Source organism: Lissotriton helveticus, chromosome 3_1 (assembly GCF_964261635.1).
Source record: "Lissotriton helveticus chromosome 3_1, aLisHel1.1, whole genome shotgun sequence".
Classification (NCBI taxonomy): Eukaryota; Metazoa; Chordata; class Amphibia; order Caudata; family Salamandridae; genus Lissotriton; species Lissotriton helveticus.
In genome coordinates this window covers 1176791499-1176811519 of record NC_136061.1, presented here as the reverse complement: position 1 = coordinate 1176811519, position 20021 = coordinate 1176791499, and positions in this window count along the sequence as shown.

The window sequence follows — 20021 nt, the reverse complement described above, 5'->3', positions numbered from 1 at the left end:
TAATGTCATTGGTTGAGAAGTAATGATTACACATGCAGTTAAAACGGATTCATAAATGGGCCTGGAGAAAGGGGACCAGTGCGCGGCGCTACATAAGCATTTACAGACAGCGGTACCCTAAATGTGAATGAGCTGGTTAGTGACAATTGGTTTATAACACTCTAACATGTCATAAGGACATGTATGTATATACCCATGCAGTTAAACGGATTCATTAATTAGCCTTGGGAACAGGAACCAATGTGCGCCACTACAAAAGCATTTGCAGACAGCGGTACCACAAATATAAATGCGGGAGAGTAGGTTTAGAACAATTGGGATGAGACAATCAGACATGTCATAAGGACATGTATGTAAGGCCGTCGGTCGGGAAAGGGCTGTAGTGTAAATCACTAACGCTTGGAATCATGCTCAGGGAATGCGGCAAGGGGCTACGCGCATGAAGGAGGCCTGTCCGTATGTCACAATGTGGATGCCACGGGTATTGGAGCTGCCGGGTTATTATAAAACAATGGCTGAAACTAATAATCAAGGTCTTTATTTAAACGGAAAAGAATAATAGCTAATGGCTAAACACAGCCATCTATGAAACGCTTACCGCAAGTCAGCGTGCTGCTTATCTCACAGGCGGCGGATCAGATGAGTTAAAAACAAGTAGGCAGATACCGCATCTGAAAAAAGGAGCGAGCAATCTGGTAATCATAAATTAAATAAGGTCCGAAAGCGGCTGTCTGAGAGGGCCGGCAAAGCCACTTAGCAAATAGAACCAACTAGTGAATGGTTACATTGAAGGTGGATAGACCGGGCAGCTTACCGATTTGTGGCGGCACTCGAGTTGTCAGTGATCGGTAATATCCAAAGTCGTCAATTTCAGACTTAATGGTCTACGGGATGGGTCTGTGGGATGTAAAAAATGTATTAAATAGGGCCGAAAGCGGCTTTCAGAGAGGAGCGGCGAGGCCACTTAGCGAATTTGTCCAACACGTAAATTGTAGATTAAACCGGGCAGCTTACCGATTTAGGCGGCACCTGAATTTGACAGAGATCGGTAATGTCCAAAGTCGTCGATTTCAGACTAATTAGTATGCGAGATGAGTCTGTGGGATGTAAAAGGAGGGATAATCAATCTTGATGGTCTCTATGGGGAGCGAGAGCGGGCTCTCAGTTAGAATGTGACTTACTCGGTGGATTGCTTTCAGTGGCTCCGTGCGCGAGATGCGGTGCGAATGCCGCGTTTCCTGGTTAGATATGGGAGTCATGGAAACAGGTCATGTGGTGGCAGCTGGGGAGAGTAGAGCTAGTAAAAAGACTGACTGGTCAGGCACGTTCATGGTGACACAGGGGAGCGCAGTGAAGTGCTAAAAGGCAGATGTTCATCGAATGGTAAACATTATAATGGAATACAAAGTGAGATGGAGGAGACCAATTATAGTTATTAAATTACAGAGTATACATAGACACATATAGATGAAAGCTCAACATTGAACGCTATGTGGGGAGGACAGCATGCAAATATCTTCACCGTCTTATGTGACTTAACCTCATAACAATTACTGTGGTTAACGGAGCGTACCTCTCAAACATGAGGGTAAAGGCTCTGTGTATACGTGAACAGATGTTACACATGATCAGCAATGTATGTAAATAAATTGGCTACAGCGTGGACCAAAAATGAAAGGTAGAGCAAAACAGATAGCTTGTGAGAGGGAATCAGATTAATTAGGGTAATGTGGCCAATTGGGAGAATGAACTATCAGATTCATTGAGGCCAGTTTCGATGGAATTGAAAAAGTACATCCATTTTATTTCTCGTATGTTGAGAATGTCAGAAATGTTGCCTCCACGTGGTCCCAGTGTAACTTTTTCAATGACCAACCATCGTAAGCTTTCTGGTGGGTGGTTGTTCAATTTGAAATGTTCCGCAAGTGGTGCACCTTCAACCTCACAACGAATGCGGCTCATGTGTTGCAGTATGCGTGCCTTGATTTTCTGTTGGGTCTGCCCAATGTAGATCTTCTGGCATGGACATAGAATAGCATAAATGACATTGCTAGAGTTGCAGTTACTGAAGCATTTCAATTTCACAGTTAGATGAAGATAAGTAAAGTCTTTGGTCTGTATCGTCAAGTCACAGGCCTTGCAATGGCCACATTTAGAGTGGCCAATTACAGGTGGTAAGTTCCACAGAGTGTTGATCGTGGGCTGACTTTCAGGGGATAGGAATGAATTCACGACATGATCCCTGATGCATTTAGCTTTCTTGAATGCATGAAGTGGTGTAAGAGGTTGTTTAATGTCATCGGAAACCAAATGCCAGTGTTTGTTGATGATTTTTTTGATGCTGTTGCTCTTGGTGCTGAACGTCGTGACACAGACAATACGGCTTTCCTGCTGTTCCGTTCTGTTTTTGGGCACAAGTAGTTCCTCTCGGGGGTAGAACCAAGCGCGTTTGCGGGCCTTTTTGATCAAACGTCTGGGATAGCCACGGCTTAGCAATCGGTTGGATAGATCCTGAGACTCAGAGAAATAATCATCTTTGGTGGAACAGTTGCGGCGTATCCTAAGGAATTGCCCGAAGGGCAGGTTATCCCTGAGGGCACGTGGATGATGGCTCGTGTAAGCCAATAGGGAATTCCTCTCAGCTTGTTTGCGGAATAGTTTGGTGCAGAGTCTTCCAGATTCATGGTAGATTGTGACATCCAAAAAGTCAATGGAGTTGCTATCTGATGAGATTGTGAATTTGACGTGCTGGGATTGCTCATTGAGCCAAGTAAAGAAATTGTTCAATTGGTCATGGCTACCATTCCAGATCAAGAGGATGTCGTCGATCTACCTTACCCAAAGGCCGACTTGGTCTCTGAATGGGTTGAGTTGGCTAAGAACCGTGTCCTCTTCGAATGCTGCCATATATAATATAGCTACGTCGGGTGCAAATGGAGCGCCCATCGCCACTCCAGAGGTTTGGAGGTAGAAGTTGGTATCAAACAGAAAAAAATTCCGGGTCATTGCGATTTTGAGTAGGGCTACAATGAACTCAGATGGTACTTGAACAGGTGCTGGACGTGTCTGGAGGCAGCGGGCAATGACCGTCAAGGCTTCCTCTTGAGGGATGCAGGTGTAGAGGGAGACGACGTCACAGGTGGCTAGTATTTGCTGGGATGGATCATATAGTATACTTTCAGTTATATTGATGGTGTGCATCGTATCTCTGAGGTAAGACGGAGTAGCCTCTGCTAGTGGTTTAATGAAAAAGTCAATGTACTTTCCCAATGGTTCCAAAATGGACCCACAACCTGACACAATGGGCCGACCGGGTGGATTAGTCATGCTTTTGTGAAGTTTAGGTAGGGTGTAGATGGTTGCCAGGCGTGGGTGTTTATTGTTGAGAAAATGGAATTCATTCTCAGACAGGAAGCCTAGATCCAATCCCTCTTGTGTAATCTCTAAGATCTCAGTAGCAATGGATCTGGTGGGGTCTGATCTCAATATTTGATAACAACTGGTGTCCTGTAATTGGCGTAGAATCTCAGATTTATACGCAGATTGATCCTGGATCACAATCGCCCCGCCCTTATCGGCCGGCTTGATCACGACTTGGGTGTTCTTGGCCAGTGTCTGTAGTGCAGTTTTCTGGGATCTGCTGATGTTATATCGAACAAAGGTTTTGTCTTGTAGGGCCCGTTGTATATCACGCCAGACCACCGTTTCATAGGCTAGAATTTGATTGGACATCGTGCTGGCATAAGGGACAAATGTGGATGGCGGTCGTAAGCCTGTTACAGATGTTTTCGACTGTGTGTCGGAGTTGCGGAAAAAGTACTTTAATCGGATTTTCCGAAAGAATTTGATGAGTTCTGTTCTTACCAGGAAGTCGTCAGGGTTGTATGTAGGGACATAGGATAGTCCCTTGCTGAGTACTTGAACTTCTGTGTCACTGAGTTGTTGCTTTGAGATATTGACAATGGGATTCAGTATTCCATCAGGCTCCAATGGGTCTACCAACGGTAAGTCTTGTTGCGAGTCACCCTCTCGCCGTGCGGTTCTGGTTGGAATTGAACTTGTTTGGACGGTTGTCCTTGGCCTCCACTCCAGTTGGTTTGTTGCTGCTGGGAGCCACGTTGATTCTGACCTCGGGGCCATGAATTGCCTCTTCCTCGTGGGGGTCGCCAAGATCCACGGCCTTGTCCTAAAAAAGGAGGGAATAACTGAGGAGGATAATTGTAGTCAAAGTACGGGTATTGGTGACTTGGGCCTGCAGAGTCCGGCTCTCCCTCAGAGCTATATGATGAATCCGAAAAGGTCGGGTAATTCCGTCTGCCTCTGAAATTACCCCGACCTCTGGTAGTGAACCGGCCTTGTGTGTCCTGTCGGTAATAGTCGTCTTGCAGGTATGGGTATGTCTTTTTTTTATCGTAGAGACGAATATCTCGTGCCAATTTTTCAAGTTTACGGTTTTGGGTGGTTAGATCAAAGTCCTTGAGTGTAGCTTGTTGGTTGGTTAAGGTGTCCTTTGCGTTTGCAAAATTGGAGTCAGCAGATATTTCCGCTTTCAATGCAGCGATTTCGGCGGTGAGTTGTACTACCTGGTCTTTGGCAGTTTCAACGCCCAACACCATCCAGTGGCGAGAGCAATTATTGGATATGTGGCTGAAGCCTTCTCTGAATTTCGGAACTTCAATGAAAATGGCCGGTTCTATCTTGATTTGCAGTCCAACTGGAATTATGTTCTCTTTAAGGTACTTAGTGAGCAAATGACCGTGCCAGCGGGTACGCACCAGTTTTTTCTCCAGGCGTTCAAGACGTGAGATTTTGTCTTTTAATGAAAAGTCAATTGTTGGAACATCAGATTGAAAGAAGATATTGTCAGGGTTTTCAAGCAATTTGTCAATGTAGTCCTCAGAGTAGGACAGGAGCTCTCTTTCTACCATATTGTGATGCTAGAGTTAAGAATCAAGAACAATGGAGTGGGGAAGGGAAACCTCGCAGACCAGCGTCTGCTCGAAGTAGAGTATGAACAAGGGGGTATACCCATGTATAGTCACTGGGACCTGGGTTGTATGTATGCTGAAAGGAAGGGGTCCCAGTGTGTCAAGGGAACTAATTAAACAATTGAAACACAATTACTCGAAAGACAAATGTTTAGATCCAAACGGTTTAATTCACAGTGGGATAGAGTATAATATACACATTGTAGAATGCAATAAACTGTATTGACGTCATACAGTGCCCCAAGGTGGGAGAAGGAACGTGATAGTGAGGATAGCGTGAAGTGAAGGGATTACGTGACAGTAAAATCAGTTGTTTAGGCATATATACGTGACACCAATGCGGTGGCAACAACTTGTATATCACATAGTAAATTGTTCAAACACAGGCATACGACACCAGGTACAGCATATATACAATGTTGGTGTGTAGTTGCCACAATAAAAACAAACAGTCGACGTTTCGACCCTCATCTCGCGCACGGAGCCACTGAAAGCAATCCACCGAGTAAGTCACATTCTAACTGAGAGCCCGCTCTCGCTCCCCATAGAGACCATCAAGATTGATTATCCCTCCTTTTACATCCCACAGACTCATCTCGCATACTAATTAGTCTGAAATCGACGACTTTGGACATTACCGATCTCTGTCAAATTCAGGTGCCGCCTAAATCGGTAAGCTGCCCGGTTTAATCTACAATTTACGTGTTGGACGAATTCGCTAAGTGGCCTCGCCGCTCCTCTCTGAAAGCCGCTTTCGGCCCTATTTAATACATTTTTTACATCCCACAGACCCATCCCGTAGACCATTAAGTCTGAAATTGACGACTTTGGATATTACCGATCACTGACAACTCGAGTGCCGCCACAAATCGGTAAGCTGCCCGGTCTATCCACCTTCAATGTAACCATTCACTAGTTGGTTCTATTTGCTAAGTGGCTTTGCCGGCCCTCTCAGACAGCCGCTTTCGGACCTTATTTAATTTATGATTACCAGATTGCTCGCTCCTTTTTTCAGATGCGGTATCTGCCTACTTGTTTTTAACTCATCTGATCCGCCGCCTGTGAGATAAGCAGCACGCTGACTTGCGGTAAGCGTTTCATAGATGGCTGTGTTTAGCCATTAGCTATTATTCTTTTCCGTTTAAATAAAGACCTTGATTATTAGTTTCAGCCATTGTTTTATAATAACCCGGCAGCTCCAATACCCGTGGCATCCACATTGTGACATACGGACAGGCCTCCTTCATGCGCGTAGCCCCTTGCCGCATTCCCTGAGCATGATTCCAAGCGTTAGTGATTTACACTACAGCCCTTTCCCGACCGACGGCCTTACATACATGTCCTTATGACATGTCTGATTGTCTCATCCCAATTGTTCTAAACCTACTCTCCCGCATTTATATTTGTGGTACCGCTGTCTGCAAATGCTTTTGTAGTGGCGCACATTGGTTCCTGTTCCCAAGGCTAATTAATGAATCCGTTTAACTGCATGGGTATATACATACATGTCCTTATGACATGTTAGAGTGTTATAAACCAATTGTCACTAACCAGCTCATTCACATTTAGGGTACCGCTGTCTGTAAATGCTTATGTAGCGGCGCGCACTGGTCCCCTTTCTCCAGGCCCATTTATGAATCCGTTTTAACTGCATGTGTAATCATTACTTCTCAACCAATGACATTACTAGGTCATTTCTTTGTCCCGACCTAAGCATAATTTTGTCTCTACCTATGTGTAAATTTAGAGGTTGATTTCCACCCTCTAACCTGGAACTATTGTACCCCCATTAGGTCCTTTGCCCCCACTCCCCTTCTATGGTCCTGATGAAGACCCCACAGCAAGGTTAAAACGATCCTGCAACCTCAAGAGGGTCGAAACGTCGACTGTTTGTTTTTATTGTGGCAACTACACACCAACATTGTATATATGCTGTACCTGGTGTCGTATGCCTGTGTTTGAACAATTTACTATGTGATATACAAGTTGTTGCCACCGCATTGGTGTCACGTATATATGCCTAAACAACTGATTTTACTGTCACGTAATCCCTTCACTTCACGCTATCCTCACTATCACGTTCCTTCTCCCACCTTGGGGCACTGTATGACGTCAATACAGTTTATTGCATTCTTCAATGTGTATATTATACTCTATCCCACTGTGAATTAAACCGTGTGGATCTAAACATTTGTCTTTCGAGTAATTGTGTTTCAATTGTTTAATTAGTTCCCTTGACACACTGGGACCCCTTCCTTTCAGTATACTATAATTAAGGCTCCCGGTTTTCCGTTTTTACTGATTTTTACAGATAAATACAGACAGAAAATAATGTGTTTTCTGTCTGCATTTATTTTTAAAAGTGGGTAAATACAGAAAATTGGGCTTCTTTTAAGGGACTCTCTGCTGTCTTCCATGAATTATAGGCCAACAGCTGAGCAGATGGACAGCATGGGAAATTAAAAAAACAGTATGCAATTTCATTAAATAATACATTTGTGGTATGATGCTAATATCTACCAGTGGATGCTTTGTTATATAATATTTTGCAGCTGAAATATCTAAAACAGACAGAGATCAAAGCATGAGTGCGTGTCAATCAGTTAAATAAATATGGAAATATAGTTTTACAACTTCATTTATCCGCAAACCACAAAATAAATATGGATATATACAGATAAAGTGGGCAAAAAATAAATATGGATAAATACAGGCGGAAATGCTAAAAAAATAAATACCATAAAACCGGCAGCCCTAAATATAATCTATTTCTATAAACCTGTGGGGAGTCTTTTTGTGGTGTATTCATTGTGTTGCTGTGTGAGTTTGTTGCACAAATACTTTACACATTGCTTCTTTAGATAAGCCTCACTGCTCTGTGTCAAGCTACCAGAGGGTGAGCGAGGGTTATCTTTTAGTATGTATCTAGCTTACCCTGACTAAGATTGTGGCTTCTGCTTAGACTGGATGCCTAGCTCTGCCAACCAGAAATCCAATTTCTAACAGTATTCCTAATGATCTCATATGTATAATTACAAGAGGCAGACAATGTTCTTAGGAAAGCTTGCCGCAAAAACGTATTTTTCTCCAAAACCACTTTCTCTTTGGATTAAATCTTTTGTCTAAGGTTTTTAAAATAGTGAAATATTCATCCAACACAATGATGGCAGCATCACCTTCTTCTCCTGCATAAGCCTTGACTTCATCTTTTGGTAATGTTTTTAAAAGAGCTTTTTTTAACAGATGTATCACTATTGATTACCTCCAAATATGCTCCAAATGCATCCATCCACTCCTGCCAATTTAAAGGTGTTGTTGCTGGTACTATTAGGAAAGGTGCACAAGATATAACCTTTTTCATTTAATTGCACAATGCAATCCACTACATGGGTAAATTGTTGCCTGGTCAAAAATTATGTATTAAGTTATGTTATATCAAGCCTAATGTGCTGTTTATGTTAATGCAGTTCTAGCAAACACAATGAGACCGAGCACTTAGTAAGGTTAATATTGACACCTAGACTCAGTTATCTTAGTATACCCAAGCGGGAGTCACGTGTTGAATGGTTTATTGTCTCAACTGACCTGTTCGTTAAAATTTCTGAAAATGTTTTAACCAGTGTGCTCCAGACTCAGTTGAGTCTCTTGATATCCCTGGTGCTCTGCTCTGGAAACTGGGTTTAGAAAGACGCCTATTGATGCATAATATAGCATGCAGACACACAGATGTGGTGTGGTAACACATTTGTCTTGATGTTGTAGTGAGTTCCTCTTGGACTCACTTTAGTTCTCCATTTTAGTTTTACATGTTATGCGTTTTAGCAGACTTCATTTTATCTATATTATTTTTACATGTTTTATTTCTGAGAAGATGCTGTATTTGCTGCTTGTTTTTAGAAAACCTTTCCTGTGAGGCAATCTGTATATTTTGTTTGAGGCTAGGAACAGAGCAAGAGATCCCAATGATCAGGGGGGCGCTCCAACCATGATGGTCCTAGAACAAAAGCTATGCTCGACATGCAGCTCTGCTAACACTGATCTTCCATCAGAAAAGGATCTCCAATTCTACTTCATACCAAGTCGTCCAGGTATGGGGGTCTGAAGCTAACCTGAGAGATCAGGCAGAGTGTACACCCACTATGTTCTCAGAGTAGAGGTAGTGTGATATATATATATATATAGAACTCTATGCAAGATTATGATTGTTTCAATTATTGTATTGAAAACTTACTTCATATCTTTCTTATGTTTACCCAGGCCATGCATGAATAGACAATGAAAAGGGGAAAGATCTGGTTTCACAATTCCCTTGGGGATCAGAGTGTCATGTTCGAGGTTGCCAAAATCACCTGCCACCCCAGGAACGTTTTGGGTTTAGGTGAGGCACTGTGAGCTAGCTAGGAATTGGGTCAACAGTCTCCGATGGTGTAGATGGACCCAGTCCCTGTATTCTGATGTCCTGTTGTCCTAATATGCAGTACTACCTTTTCTAGTGGAGCATTGCAATGTCTGATGCCTGTTTGGGCGTCTGTGCTTGACTAGAGCGTTAAAAACTGCAGACACCCAGGAACCTGAGTGAGATGCTATTTTCTTTTATGGCTTTATTCTTTTGCAAGCACTGGCTAAATGCTTTAAATAAAATCATGCATCAAATGAAGACAGGTATGTATTCTTCAGTCATTCACAAGCGCAGCACACTCATCCGGAAAGGAAGGGAAATGGGGTGAGTTTCGACCAGCAGCAGCCTGTCTGAAACCCTTGTCACTACTGAAAAGATGTCTATTCTCTCAAGACGTTGAAGTAATTGTGATTTATTTGATATACAGAAGAAGCATTACAGCACTACTGCTTGCTCTCCTCCCAGTGACAGCTGTCAACAGGAGAATCTTAATCTCAAGAATCAAAACTCTTTAAGTATCTAGAATCAATGTAGAATAATAAACTGTACTTTAACATTGCACTAGGGGAGGATGGCAGAACATACCAATCTCATTAATTAACATCTTATACAAACCTGACAGTTTTCTACAGACTCAGGGTGCTCAGGGGAGATAAACTCGCTGCACTGCATTTGTGAAATTTGTAGAGCAAGTGAAATACCTTTCAAGGGTACTACTCCCTATGTCACAACTACCATCCCTGGGCCATGTGGAAATATACAGCAAACAAATATTTTCAACATCAACACATTGTAAGGTTTCTACAACTAGGTGCCACACCTTCCTCGCCCTGTTTTGGCTCACCAGGAACATGTGCTGAACATGACGTTTGTCAGATTTGTAAAGATTTTTTCCATTATTTCCTGTTTTCTTCCTGCAGAAATATGTCACTACCAAGGGATGACTTACATTTGTGTTCCCCAGTGTTTTTCCTGAGTTCGGTAACATCTGAGATCATTGGGGTTCATTACATCAATTCACACACTAGTAACCAAGGAATGTTTCTCTTAGGAGAGCTTGCATGGGAATGACGCCAGTATTTGGGCCAAGGGTCGTCCGGCACCCAGGTACAATCGTAGACAACTCTGAAAACTAGAGACCCAGAGGATTCCAGTGTGATATGGCATTAATCCCAGCACATTTTATTACCTATATGGTTGTGTAAATAGCAAAGTATAGGTAAATACAATCAAGATTTCTTCACTTTTCTGTGACAGAAAACCCCAGAACGTCTAGCAATGATAAGCTTCCTTACTTTCAATAAAATTGGTATCCTACTTGTTGGTGGGCTGTCAAAGATTTCACATGTCTCTCTCCATTATGAAAGGCCCAGCCACACATTTTATGTACTGGTTGTATCAGTAGACATGGGGGAGTGCTGGGTGGTGTGACTTTTGCTGCGCCCCGCAAATTCTGTAGATTTCTGTCACAGTAATGTGTTTTCTGAACCAAAGTGTGATGTTCTCAGGGCATACCTGGTAAGAAATAGTGGTGACATCCATGCAAGTTACACCTCCCAGGACTCCCTCAGGTGTCCCAGGTGCCTTGTTTTCAGAAATATGTTGGGGTGGTAGGGTTCTCTTGTTGTAGGCTGTAAAAGTATGCAGCTACATGTTTCTAAAAACCGAACCAATTGCAAGCTTATTTCTTGCACTTTACACGGTCACGTTCTGTTCCAGTCATTAGGCCTACCCAGACTTCAAGAGTAGGATTTTAATCAGGAAATGTGTGGGAATGCAGAATGGTAGGATATTTGCTATTATCTATTGAATACCTCTATAGTTTTGATTTCCTATTGTAAGTCAGTGTCCACAAAAACACATTAAAAAAAAAATCCTCCGACACCAGCATTACAAGTCATCTAGAATTCAGAGTGGTTAAATTGATATTTGCCTAATCTCAGATTATTGGGCTTATTTGGAAATTGCATTTCATTTACCAACCCTTTTCAATTCATTAGATTTTTCTTGATAGAGTGAGCTATACTCATTATGCAGTGGAAAAATGTAAATCATATCTTGATTATTGGGTTTGAGTATTGTAGATCTTCCGACAAACTACATACACTTTACATCTCTGCAACGTAAGAGATAGACTGACATAACAGTTTACTATGTTTCAGCACCTGATGTCTGTGTGAAAAGACACAGGTGGAAACCATGTTACATATTTCTCTTTCACAAATTTCTATTCAGTATTTTTTGATTAATTTCTTTGAGAAATCCTTGATCGAACTGTAAAATATGCCCTTGCTGAATGCAGACTTTTGTCTACTTTTCAGCAATCTATAGCTTTTCGGAATATCCAATGTGTTTCACACCAGAGTCTCCCACAATTTGATTATCGTATGGCTCCTTGCTGGGGGGTAGAAACACAACTCATTCCTGTTTCATATTTTTACACAACTTCATCATATTTGTACACAATATTTGTTGCACAATTTACATACCAAATATTCCATGACTCTGCTCTTGCACACGCTCTTAAAGCCAAACCAGACCAAGGCTCGGCTCTGGCACAACGTAACGTGCCCTGTTAATTTGTTGACATACCCACCTCTATTTAGTCCTGGCCTCTTATACTGCCACCATGTCCCTCAATACTGGCCAACCAAAACAAGCGTGGGCAAAGCCAATAGGTCTTGCTTATAGGTGAGAGCTCTTGGCTTTGACAAGTTCTTTTCGCCATGTTTTACAGCAGTCCGACTGCTGTGCAACACGGCTAGAACTTTAAAAGAAAGGGCTATTAGGCCTCCAATGCTGACCGTGAGGGGCAGTTATCCGTTCTCTTAGTATGGGATTATCCTCTGTCTTCACTACAAAACATTTTTTATTTATCTTATGTCCGAGCTGAAGTTGGCCATGTTGGCCAAACATGAATACAGGGTCAAAAAAGGCTATGCAGAGCAGGAAGCACAGCACAGCAAAGTTTGCATCCAGTACCATCTTGAAAGTTTTGGCGTGTCCTGTGGGCTCTTTTTGTCTGGCGCGACAGGAGGGGGCAAGCAACTAAAGGGTGGGTGGAAAGAGCACGTAACAACAGGGGAGGGGCAGACGGGACAAGCAACATGGGGATGCAGGGCAAGCAACAATGCTGAAGGAAGGGGTAAAAATAACAGGGAAACAAAGTACATCTGAAAGTGGAGGATTTCAGGGGTGGATAGAGGTTAAGGGCAGTGAGGGTGACTGGAAGGCTTGGGGAAGGTAAAGGTTAAGGGAGACGAGGCCTCGGTGGTTGGAGGTAAAGGAAGATGAGGAAGGTGAGGAAGACTTGAGGGTTATAGGGTGGGAAGAGGTAAAGGGAGGTGTGTGTAACTTGAGGATTCAGGGGTTGGTAGAGGTAATGGGAAGTGAGGTTGACTTTAGGGTTCAATGGTAGACTGAAGTAAAGCGAGGTGAAGGTGACCTGAGGGTTCAAGGGTGATAAAAGGTAAAGGGAGGTAAGGGCGCATTGAGGGTTCAGGTGTAGGCAGAAGTACAGTAACAGAAGGCCTAAGTATGTTTTAGACATTGGTAACATACCACAAAGTTTCATTATTGAAAGTTGCATGGAAACAGCTCTTGTAAATAACGGGAAGCGCAAGCTTCAAGTCTGATGTTTTCAAGTTGTTTTGCAAGTAAAAGCAAATAAAAAAACAAACTGAAAAAACTGCCACAACCAGAGGCAAGAAGAGTGGAAGACCACTAATCAAGAAATCAACCAGTACTTAGTCCATGATCTAGAGAAGAAAAGAAACATCGAGGAAAGGCAAAGCCTGGCACGCTCGCCAGTAATAAGGGCGAGAAAATAAGATTGACAATGAAGCCGACCAATGATAATAAGTAAGGGGCTGGTGAAAATCCCTTTTTTAGAGTTTTTTCAGAAACAAAAGATTGTGGCAAGCGACAGCTCATGCATGCTGCCCAAGCTGAGACCTAAAAAGGCACAGTGATTACCTACTCCAGATGCCAACTTAACCATAGTGCAACCTAACCAGGTCCACATTAACATTACTTGAAAATGTATATTGTCCTGGATGCATTGTGGAATCCATTTTAGTTGCTTGTCCATTATGTGGCACTTGAACATTATATAACATTCAATGATATACGCGTCAGGGGCGTAGCACAAGTTCCTGCAGCCCAGGGAGGCCCACCCCTTCAAGCGGGATCCATTCGGGGAGATATGGGACATTCATGGGTTCCTCATCACTTTGGGGGGGGGCATCATTTTATGGTAAGTCACTGATTGTGCATGCTTAACCCAATATGATGCTTATGATATATGACTATATGCAGCGCATTCTTCATTTTATCTGAGTGTGCCAAGACTTCCAACACTTAGAAGATGGACCCATGTTTCCTTTTTTTTCTCATTTAAAAACTGAGCCAGAAGCGACTTTTCTCTTACCCAGGGCCATTGCGCGCAGCTTTTCCACTCTGTTTTATGTTATTAATATCCTATTGCCCTGTGTCCTGGGATGAGCACACCACAGCCAGAGGACCACTCTGGGGCTTTTAGAAAGGATGTAAATGTGACCTCGCTGCCCCTCCGAGACAGAAGATTACACAAGAGAGCAGCGCTCCCTTAGCATTCCCATGCATCCAAGTCCTTGGCAGTAAACCTGATGTAAACCTAGCTGGCAGCATTACATTAATATTTAAAAGATGGCATTTACAGCACTGAATATGAATTTTGTTACTCGAGATGAGGGCTGGCACAGGAGATGCGAAAGCAGCTTAGCTCCTAAGATGTGCTGTGAATTAAGCTCACATCACTCTATGCTGGGAGCTCTGACCAATACCACGTAAAAAAGCAGTCACAGGCACGGTGGCACCTCACAGACATTCTTCCAGTACAGTACAAACACACAAAAAGACACACACAGAAACACATAAAATGAAATCACGATAGATAATGTGTAGATTGACATAAAACATGCCATAATGCATGCGCATACAAGGCCCTTTACAACACTGGACCCACATATCTGAACAGTCACTTCTTTCACGTACCCAAAAGACTCCTGCGATCACCCCAGTTCTCTTTAACCACCGTCCCTCGTATCAAAAAGACTAGAACGGGAGGAAAGTCCTTTGCCTACCTCACAGCCAAAGCCTGGATCCACCTACCATCCACCTCCGGCAATCTCCCACATTGCCCCAGTTCAGGAAGGACCTCAAGACATGGCTCTTCGGATGACCTCAGCACACTACAGAGACACCCCCCTCCTCCCCAGTGCCTTGAGACCCTCATGGGTGAGTATTTGCACTTTACCAACCCCTGACTGATTGATAATCACAGGGACTGGTTACACATGGCAGAAAATGAACACATACACTTCACATATGCACCTAGAGTCCCATGCAAGCAAACAAAGAGATGCAAACATAAACCATGGTTGCAAAGAAAGCCAACCAGACACCAACAACCACCAAACCCTACCAAAACCTGGCAATTCACATGGAATTCGCCACCTCTAGTTTATACTGGTTATCCTCATTCGTCACCAATCAGTATCACTTTCCCCAGGTGGGGCCCTGCAAATCTAAACAACAAGGATCCAATCTCTCACTAGCCGCCATCAGTCTCTGCACAGAACATTTTCCGTCTATTCCTAGTCTACTGCAGCGGAAGAGGTTGGTGGGTGTGAGAAACCTGAGCCTTCTTAATTCAAGTCAGCTTGTTCTCAAAACATTAAATCCCAAAACGTTGGTGATATGTTCTCTGAACTTGCTCTGCAGTCTTGACTGACAGATCTGAATTTAGTTCATGAAATTATACTGCACAGAAATTACCTTACACATCCAATCTTCAAGAAGGATATGGGCATAGTTCTGCTAATTAATCAGCGATGAAGCTAATTACAGGTCTTGGTCTCCTATTTTATTAGGGAAAACTGTACTCTCTAATCCTAGCTCCACCCATAGCTGGTTAATTCCCGCCTTCCTCCGAATCTTGAGGTTTGGACTGGATGAATGATCTTCTTCATGGGCGGCTCCTCCATAATGACGGAGGAGCGTCGCCCTACTGGTCCGAGTCACTCACAGAAAAATAAAAGGATTTTGAAACAGTAATATTTTATTTTTCTGTGACGGGCTCTGACTGAGGCGTGCCTGCAGGTGGAGGCTGGAACATGAAAGGGAGGAGTGGTGGGCACTTAGAAGTGCACATGTCGGTTTGGCCAGTCATCTTGGGCATATGCGCACTTCTATTTCTGCAACCCAGCTGTGTTGCACAGCTGGTTTGGAGGAAAGTCACAGGCTTCAACGCCCTGTCTGAGTGGCAGACTAGGCCGCTCAGACCAATCCTGGTGCTGCTCTCATAACACAAGAGCTGCGTCGGATTGGGTGGGGAGCCTGTGCTTTCCCAGAGACTGCCGGGGCTGAAGCCTCAAGGTGGCTGTTGGCGTCGGGCAGCGAGAGGTACTTTAATAAAAATATTATTTTTACCCTCAATTCCCCATCCTGTCCTCCCCTCTCCTCCTCACCTTCACTGTGTGGTGGCAGACGCTGATCCTCTGTGCCTCTGTGATAGGAATGTTTGAATGACATGTAGAACTTGGCCGGAAATAATCAACAGAGAGTGAATCCAATGAGACTCTCTTCCCCTGACCTGAAGGGGCAACCCTAAAGGGATTTCTCAAGGAATTCCACCCATTATGCCTACTAGTAGCATGCTTCATCATAGACTCCTGGTCCAGACACTTCTGTATCTAGAGGGCTGAACATTGAACAGCAAAGGAGCTCCAAGGTATGGAGGAGAGAATTAGCTTTGAAGCCGGTGTCGACCTTTGATGTCAGGTGACAATTGGGTCAACCAACCTCTAATTTTTTATGGGGCATGACAAATACATCATGTTAATACTGTATTAAGGATAATAATCAGTGGGTTTCTATGTGTGGCATGCCTGAATGAGTCAGTGTCATACTTTATGAGAAACATACAAAATAGTGGAGGGTGTTCCAGAATAATGAGTAGTAAGAGGTAGGTTTGTTTTGGTAGTAGCCAGTGTACAGAGTATGTTCACCCCAAAGCTGATAAAGCCAGTGTACAATCTTTACAAATCTATGAGTCAGCAGGAAGGGACCATGTATCAGGAATCAGGAAGGCTAAGCTGAGACATTGACAGTAGCCTTAAAGCAGTTGGTAGTAATGTTATGTTTTCCTAGTTGGTAGCGCTCTGCCTACTTCATCTTGCATGATAAGACAATGGGCATGCTATACTACACACTGAGTCAGTATGTCTCTGCTGTGCCACCCTATATAGTTAGTCGAACGGAATACTAAAATAGCTGGACAAAATAGAAAATATGAACAGAAAAGTAGACGGAGGTACATGCAAAATACTTGTCAATTTTCTGACGGGCTCGTTCACTTGATGGCGGGGAGTTGCAAGATTGAGCCCATTGCACAGCTGTATTTCTTCTGTCCACTTTTGTGACCCATCCCCATGGCTGTCAGTGCCACCAAGGGACAGGCAGCCGGCCATTATGAAAGAAGCCCTTCCATCCATCCATAGGTATGCATCTCATTTAAATGATTCTACAAATAGAATCATTGGGTTTGAGATGCCCCACGTGTGGGCCGTTTCACGAGATAGGCAAGGAGAGTGAGGAAATACTCTCTCTCTGTTGAAAAGGTGGGGCCGCTCGGCCCTCGCGCCCACATGGCGGTGCGGCGCCCCCCCTCCCCCGGCCTGTCGATGGTGGGGCGTGTCGCCTGGCGATGACGCGTGCGGCGCGCCCCACCACCGATAGGTTGAAGCCTCCCCTTTGACCCGGAAGCAGCTGGATAGCTTCCGGGGCATGGGAGCGGGACGACTGGGGGGCGGGTCGGCGGGGCCGGCGACCCCCTGGCAGGACAGCAGTTTAAGAGGGCCAGGGAGCGAGCGGAGCGCCCTCTTTGCCCCTGACTCACTCCCCGCAGACCTCGTCGCCCCACGCTTGGGGCCCCTAATTTTACCCACCCACCATCCCCAAAAAAGCAAGCTACTAGACAATACTAGTTGTAGGCAATATACGATTTGTAACTTAGGCCTTTTTCCCATTTCATGTGCAGGCGGTTGGACGTGATTGAAGTACTTATGCCTTTTTCCCGCTATAGCTGTGATGGCTTGCGTTCAATTATGGTTTTGTGTACTTAGGCCTTTTTTCCCGTGTATAGCTGTGAATGCTTCTGTTTAATTTTGCTTGTGTTCATTTATGGTTTTGTATACTTAGGCCTTTTTTCCCGTTTTCTAGCTGTGACCATTTTGTCAATAAGATATGATATTGCGTATGCTTAGGCCTTTTCCCCATTAGTACAGCATGCACAGGTACTATTTCTGTTTTAGTTGAGTGTAGTTGTCCTTTAGTGAGGTTGTCTTTTCTAGGTTCATCGTCGTATTTATTAGGGTGGGTCATGCGGTAAGGTCATGATCGGTGAGCAGCAATTTAAGGTCCTAAGGGGGGGCGTCACCATCCATGGAGGGGACGGCCCAGGGGGAGGGGCCACTGGTCCCTCCTAGAACTTCAGGGGCAGGTATATCCGCTAGCTGCTAAAAATGCGGGGGAGGGAGTCACGCTTTCCTTAGGCCACTAGCCACCCCGCACATACACCATGACGTCAGCATATGACGGAGAGTGTAAGGGCCCTCGTTGTTGGTTAAATGGAGTTCAGGATGCCGACGGGGTAGGCGGTCCCCTGTCGCGCATGCGCACCTGTAGGTAAGGGCGTGGTTTGTAGGACTTGACACCGGTTAGCGACCTTGCCGTCAGGGCCTGAAATGTTAGAATGCAAAATTCAGGTAGGATGTTAGATTCGGATAGGAAACACGCTGTATTAGACTTTTTGTTAAGGTTAGCCTTCAATACTTGTCTTCAATACTGTAAATCTAACGTCTGGAATTTTGTTATTCTAACATATTGATGTCATGTTGATATTCATACTTTTATTGTTTTGTATAATAAATACGGCCGGGGGGTCCCTGACCCCCCGCCTTCCAAAGACAATTTGCTTATGTCAATTCTTCAAGGTGTGGTGTGGGAAGCTGGGAGGGGCGGGTAGCCAGTCACGAACCATGTAGACAGTCGTAAAGTGACAGAGTGCCTGACGCAGGCAATATATATCTTCATTCTGCGGATTGCCTTCCTTGTGGAATCAGCAGTGGCCAGTCTGCTCTGTCGTCTGGGGGCTGCTGCAAAAATGTGAGGTGAAAATAGAAAAGTAAAACCACTGTGATCATGCAGGCGAAGTCCTTTGCAAAACGCCTGCTGGCTCAGTGTCACTCTCATCTTTCAAAGAAAGTCATGGCTGTTATCTAGTTCATCTCACATTCCTAGCACAGTATTAAGACTTTAGCCTCTTACGTAGTATCCAATCGTCGACATGACTTATGCCATTGGAGTTTTATATTTTTGGAAAGTGATATTTGGGTACGATTACAATGTTTATGTTGACTACAAAAACACGGGGAGCACACAGTACAGTATTTGAATGTTTTAGGAGTTTCCCTATTCGTATTTCCTTTTAAACTTAGATGTATGATGCACCTTTTTGTCCTGTATTTTTCATTTTTGATGGGGAGGAAAATCCGTGAGCCCCTAATTACTAGAGTTGGGCATGCGTTTGCATTACACTGCTTTTAAATTTCACTAGCCGCCAATGGTTTAATGTGTTATGTTCAAAGATGGCGGGGAGGCCACCCTGTTTAAACCCCTGACCTCAGCATCAGTTGCAAAAACTGTTTCCACAAAGCCCTGCTTTCTTAGGGGGTCGCTGTTCATCAGATAATGTATTGTTATTTTCTTGGGAGCCATATAGACGCATTACACACTGCATCTTTAAAGTGCAAGGAGTAAAGAAAGAGGTGAAGACTAAGGGCCTCATTTATATCCTGTGGGAGTAAATTAGTCCGTTACCCCAACGGAAGTGCCACCCGCCAGATTTAAAAATCAGCACCAAGCTGGCAGTCACTTATAAAGCATTGGGAGGAACCGACGTGACTGCAGTTCAGTGTTTGGTGCACGGCTCCATCAATATGATAGAGCCTTGCACCAAACTGTTTTTATTTATTCTTTTACTGTCAAAAAGAGAACATCTGGAAGCAGGATTTTCTTGTTTAAAATAAAAAGGTAATGTCCCTCTCACCATGAAAGTCATCGGCCATAGTGAGGGGATATATATATATATTTTTTTTTACCATCCCTCAGTGTTCAGATTTGCCTGGCACTGATAGACAGCAAAAAAATGTATTTGTGTCCGCTGATCCTAATTGGGTGGACAGACATGTATATCAACATAAAAAAATTATGGCCGGAAAGCTAAACATTGTAAAACCTTGACCACCAGTCACAGGTCTGGGTTAAATCCATCGTTTTTTGCTCACCATGTCACCCCAGTTTGGGTTCAAACTGGGATGGTATTGTGACCAAAATAAACTATGGATTTCACTTAGATCTTTGACTGGGGATGAATGTTTGACAATGTATGGCATTCCGACCATAATCTTTTTGTGCTGCTATAGTCATGTGGGAAGGGTTTCCCCAGATGGGGGGCTTATGGTCACTCTGCCACTGGATTTAAGCTAGCCTGACTGATGAGGGTTGATACCCCGAAACCGGTCCCAGGATGC